The following is a 6,315-nucleotide window of genomic DNA, read 5'->3' as shown; positions in this document are numbered from 1 at the left end:
TCCATTTGTGTGTATGTGGGTGGGTGTGTGTGTGTGTCTGTCTGCGTCTGTGTGCCTGTGTCTTTGTCTGCATGTGTCTGTATGTGTTTGTTAGTGTATTATCACCCCGTCACACACTAATTGCTAAGTGCACCTGATCCGCTTGCCATTCTAAAAAAAAATAAAAAAATCACCACCTTTCTCTCCCTATGTTGGTTTAGTGGAGACCGAGAATGAAGGAAACATTCGGTCTGGTTTTCATCAGCTTCAGCTAAACCTGTCTGCTTCACTGAGTATCTAAGGTACCCTGACTGCGGTGAAAGATGATCAAAGTCAGTGTGGAGAGTGTGATTAGAGTCTCAATCCGAGTGATTAGAGCATTCTGCTTTGATTAATAATCAGCTGATTTGCCCTTTATCGTAGGACAGACATGCCCCTTCTCTTCAACATCAAAGGCACAGCATTTTCAAACAATACAGCAGTGTTCTTTCACCACATCGCGGCACATTTATTTCACATATATGCAGACGCAGATGCTGGCAAATACACACACACACACACACACACACACACACACACACACACACACACACACACACACACGCACAAAGGCTCAGCTCTCCTTTGAAGTAAGGGGAATATTCACAGTGAATGCATTCTACCGAACCTTGAGACCTTTTGTTCCTATGAACACCTGCCTATATACAACTCTCTTATTGTATTATAAGACCACTTCCAGCATGCCACCATGGCTGTCTTGTTAGGGCACTATGCATAATTTACATGTGGTGTAATCCATTTTCCTCAGCATCTTTGCTGATGGCACTCAATACTGACAGGTACGGTTAGAAATCCACAGAGAGACAGTCAACAAACAGCAGTTATGATCGGCCAAGGCAGGTTGGCATTCTGGGACACTCATCAGAAAACTCCTTGGAAAATAGGGAATTAATTAGGCTGTCCGATAGTATATGCTCTGAATTCCCATTTCACTGGAAATCAATAACAGGCAGGCTATCTGGGCAGAAACTGCTGTTTACTCAGAGGCTGATTTCACTGGAGCTGTCATAGTGTGTTGATTTAGTCACTATGTGTGTCAAAACAGAGGTGGTGGGGGGGGGGGGGGGGAGCGAGAGAGAGAGAGAGAGAGAGATAGAGAGAGGGAGCGAGAGAGAGAAGGAGGAAGAGGAGGTGTTTAAGCTCGAGCTGAGCACTGGCTTGCCAAGCACGGTAGTCCACAGCTGGTGGCTGCTGACAGCTTGCTATTCCATTTTAAATAAACCCATCAATTAACTACAGACTGACAGAGTCAGTCGAATATTGTAAGAGTTTTGTTCCAAAATGAGATATCTGCATTTTGAAAAAATGGATGCCTACACTTTAACAAAATTATTGTTGGTGTAGAATAAAATACATTATGGATTTCTATTAAAGTTATCTTAAGACCGTTGCATACATTAGATATGGTTTGCAAATAGATACGGTTTAGAGGACAGCACCATATGATTTTGAAATATTGGCTGATGAATTTCAGTTAGCAAATTTAATCCAAAATGGAATTTTGAAATTAAATCGCCTTTTCCCTTATTTTATGGAATGAATAGGGCAATGATTGAATTCCAGTCACACATCTTCATGATTATATAACCAGTGGGGGGGTTTAAATGATAAGATGAGCTGATCGGCTAGATGAGTTAAGTCATTCATCCTCAACTCAAGTGTTTAGCCATCATATGGGCTATGATGAATCTCATCGGCTGATAAATGTGACCTATCTCTCCCTCTCTCTGATATGGGAAACTATTAATGTTGACCTCTACGTGAACTGTGTTGGTCTAATTAAAATGACTAATTCATTCTATCCTTGCAAACACAGTAACGATTGTAGATGTGCATTTTTCATGCAAGTCCAAACTCTGTACATAATCATCATTTTAAAGAGGTGGGGTCATGTCACTCGGTGGGCAGAGCCTTCCCCAAGTGGGGCACCAGCTGTGCGTGTGTGTGTGTGATTGTGTGTATTGATGATGTGTTCAGGAATAGCAGTCCAGACTGACAGAATAGATATTCCCTCCCAGGAGGCACCTCCTTTACCCCAACCAACACTCCTTCACCTTTCACCCGCTCCCTCCCTTGCTGTCATTTCTCTCCCTTGTTCATTCCTCACCTTCTCATCCCATGCCTCACTGATTACCCTTTATCTCACTTCTTCTCTTATTTTTATTCATGATTCCCACTCAGTCTTTCTCCCTGCCATTCTTTATCCTCTACATTGCCATGCTCTCTCACCTTGACCCGCTTGCCAAACCCCTCAATAATCCTCCTCCCTTCCTGCCTTTATCCATCACCTTCCTCCTCCCTCTTCGTCTTACCCTCCCTTCATCACTCCTGTCCCTCTGCCTTTATTCACCTAAAGCTGTATTTAATGATAGATGAGAGGAATCTCCCTTGGGTTCAGCCCTGGGTAGCTCAGTGGGCTATCCTCCACTGGACTTTCTGACCAGAGCCTAATTCCTTATTCATGGGCTGTGAGCAGCGCCAACTCCTACCAGTCCTCTGTACTCCCCACTCTGGAGACCCATCACTCTCAGTACACCCTGTTTTCACAGTTTACATCTCTTTTTTCCTCACAGCAGGGTTTCTCCCCAATTTCTTCAATTGTATTCTCAAAGCAGCTTACAGCCTATCCTCGCTTCCCTCCCTTTTTTCTTCTACCTTCATCACATCACCTTACAGTATGTTCCCTAGTCAACTATTTTCCTTGAACTTATCTGCACACAGCTGTTCTCCCCGAGCCTGTTTCCTTTTAAAACATTTATTCCGCCTCTCCTACCTTCTTGATGGGCTCTTGTGGTGAAGAAAATTCCCATTGAACTTAGTAGAATTTTATCTGGAGACATTAGCATTTCTACAATACAGTACACAAGAAGTAGAGAGAAAAAGCTAAATGCCTGTATACAGAGGCTTAACTACATTAGGCCCATGTTCAGTTGCAATGGTATAATCCACATTCATACCTAGACTGTTTTGCATTTTACACATATCACAGTCACCACATTTTCAAGTAAAACTATGAACTGTTCAAATCTTTCCCTATCTGAGGGATTATTTAGAAATATGAAGGCATTTTAGGTCTGTGGTTTTTTGCGCCTTTCTACTTTTGTGCATTTGAGAGAGCTTACAGATATTATTCTGGCTACTCTTATAGCCAGCGCAGTCATCCTTTCCAGCACCATTCCCTGGAAAATTACAGTACAATCACAGAGCAATCACTTCCAGCAGCTCTTTTGTTGGAGGAGCGAGAGGTAATCCAAGCAGAGTAGGTGTGAGTGTCAGTGGTTCAACCGAAAACGGGAGGTTTCGCTGGAAACTGAAATCCTGCCTGCAAGTGGCTGTTATCAGGGACACACTGCCCTCCTTTCAACAAGCGAGCCAACAAGTCTAATCTGCAGCATAAAAAAGAGGTGAGTGTGAGTGTCACAGAGAGAGAGAGAGAGAGAGAGAGAGAGAGAGAGAGAGAGAGAGATAGAGAAAGCGAGAGTACTTGCCTGTGTGTGTGTATGTTTCATGCATTTTATGCAATGTGTGCGTTTACTTGTTCAGGCATGCATAAGTCTGTCTATGTACATGCAGGTTCATAATTCATACAGTCTTCTCTCCACTGAGTTGTAATGTTTTAACATAGCAGCATGTAGGTCACATCCCAGGCCTTTCTAGCGGCTTCCAGTGTGACAGTGTAAACAGCAGTTTGCTAAACCCAGTTACTGAAGTCTTATCAGCGCTCATCCACACACTCGCCTTCCAGTGCATACTAAACACAACATTAAAATAGATTGCATCATGCCATGCTCTGTGTATGTGTGTGTATTTGCGAGGAGGAGAAATAGAGAGAGAGAGAGAGAGAGAGAGAGAGGGAGGGAGAGAGAGAGAGGGGCGGGGGGAGAGAGAGAGAATGTTTATGCACTCACGCTATGTTTTACTTGCTCTTTAATAAAGAGGTGATAAAGGCGACTCTTTGGGCTCGGCGCTGGCAGCGGAGGAGGAGGGAAAGAGGGAAGGAGGGAGGGAAAGAGGGAGAAGGTTGCTGCCTTGCTCCCTTCAAAGCCTTGAGCCACATTGATCGCTCCCTTCTCATTCTCACATGAATATTGAGCATTAGTCACGGCTCATGGACAATGAGGCCGAACGTTTTGGAAACATAAGAGACTTCTGGATGTGACAAAAGTACAAAGCAAGAACTCTCTTAGTGATTTGAAGTACACCTCTTTAATAATGTTACTGCCATTAAGATCATTGTGAGAGTTATGATCATAATTCTCAGGTACATTCTTAGTAATGACATTATTTAGTTAAATTTTTTAATCTGATTCATAAATGAAGAATATTATGCTAGTACATCATTTGTATGTCATTATTGTCTCCTGATTGAACTGTAATCTGTAGCACTGGACTGTACTGTATGTTTGTAAATGATTTTGTTAAATATTTGTTTAACTGTTCCTTATGTAGGGGTAAGGGTTTTATTACCCAGTTGTAAGCTTTAGTGTTTTCTCAGTATTTCTAATCCTTTATTTGTGCTGTAAATGTATTCATAAAAAAATGTTTGCTACCCATTCATAAAACGAATTAAGCCCTAATGTTGGAACACATAAGTCTATAAATAAATATAAAGGTTAGTAAGCCAGAACTTGGCCGTGGCCATATTTGATTTACTTCATTCCCAAGATGGGAAACCCTACCTGGAAGACAGAGTAGCAGATGGAGATGAAGCACAAACTCATTGACAGATATTCACACATAATGCGACAGTGATATCTATACATTATGAGTCCATACACGCATCACAACACCATTGAGACACTGAGAATAACACTTGTCCTGCATGGCAATGCAATACACATACCGTACACACACAAATAGTGCTGCATTGCCGTATGCATACAAGATACATACATTGCTGGTTTTCTATCATAACAGCTAGTTAATTGCATCACCTGATGCCCCAGGTGTAAATCAGTCCCTTGGTTTTCATCCCTGGCTATGATGAAAACCATCTGGTTCTCGAGGACCTGGATTGAGAACCATTGCTTTAAACTGACTCGTCAGATCCAAGTCTGATCCAAAACTGAAATAGACTGGAACCACTTCACTTGACTGTGAGATTGAGGTTTGACTGTGTTCTCTTTGGAATTAGATGTTTTTCTTGTTGTTGCAATATTAATTATTGAATGCAAATTACATGTGAAATAAATAAGAGAAGTGGTTGATTATCATTTTTAAACTGGTATTGCATTCAGAGGAGCTCAGGGTTACTTTCAAGGTAGCTCAGCTGCCCTTGGCTTCCCTAATTCAAACCTAGCAAGTTACAAACATTTATAAAAAGCAATACATAAGAAATTAATTAATTCACTATTTACTCATAAAGGCTTGTAACCTTTCCAATTTCTAAAGTCATCATCGTCCTCAAGTCTACCACTTGTCATCTGTCTGTCTCTTCCTTTCAACTTCCATCTCTTTAGCATTGGCTACCTCTCCCTAACAATGGCCACATCATTTATTCAAGGCTGCCATATTCAAAGCTGAACGAATGTATAATGAATGACTCTTATCGTAAAGAATCACAGTGGAGGTTAGATTCCCCTACAGAGAACTAAGTGTTGTTCTGTTTCTTCTGCATTGCAGGCAGCTAAAGCATCTTTCTACCAGTCTGAGGACCCAGGCAGCGAAATGTCTCTCTCCTAGCAATATTTACATCTTATGACACCAGCTACGCCCACATTTACTGCTTGCTTGACCCTTGGATCATTCTTATATGTTTTATTCATCTTTTCTGTCACATGAATCTTTTATAGAGGAGTGTAGATGTGGGTTTGTTTTTTGCAAAGCTACACTCTTCACTGGCTTCTCACTGTAAATACACAAGAATGACTGTTGATCACACGCTGTTTCAGAACAATTTAGTGGGTGTATGCTTAGATTACCAGCTCATTGCCTTTAACTATCAAATTAATTGCAGAATCATTTTATCCCCAGGGACTCAGAAATCTAATTAGATATACATTCTAAATGGCTAACCAAAATGAAAAATTCATGACTTCACATAGAAATGCCTTTGGTGTCCCTTGGCAAAGCCCTGTCTCATATCAAGTGAACACTTATTGATAAAGAAAATATCACACATTTACATGCCTGTGCTGCCAGCAGTTTCCCCAGGCGTCTAAGAGATTGGGTCAAAGCACTATCTTGGATCTTTGATCTTGTGATATGGATAGATGAAATAAAATACATTTTACAAGGGTAGAGGTATTGAAGTACATTTAGGCTACTCTCATTACT

This window comes from Centroberyx affinis, unplaced genomic scaffold (genome assembly GCF_046629955.1).
Source record: "Centroberyx affinis isolate AG114_WGS23_722 - 3 ecotype Tasmania unplaced genomic scaffold, CSIRO-AGI_Caff_v1 ptg004114l_1, whole genome shotgun sequence".
Classification (NCBI taxonomy): Eukaryota; Metazoa; Chordata; class Actinopteri; order Beryciformes; family Berycidae; genus Centroberyx; species Centroberyx affinis.
This window is presented reverse-complemented; position numbering follows the sequence as displayed.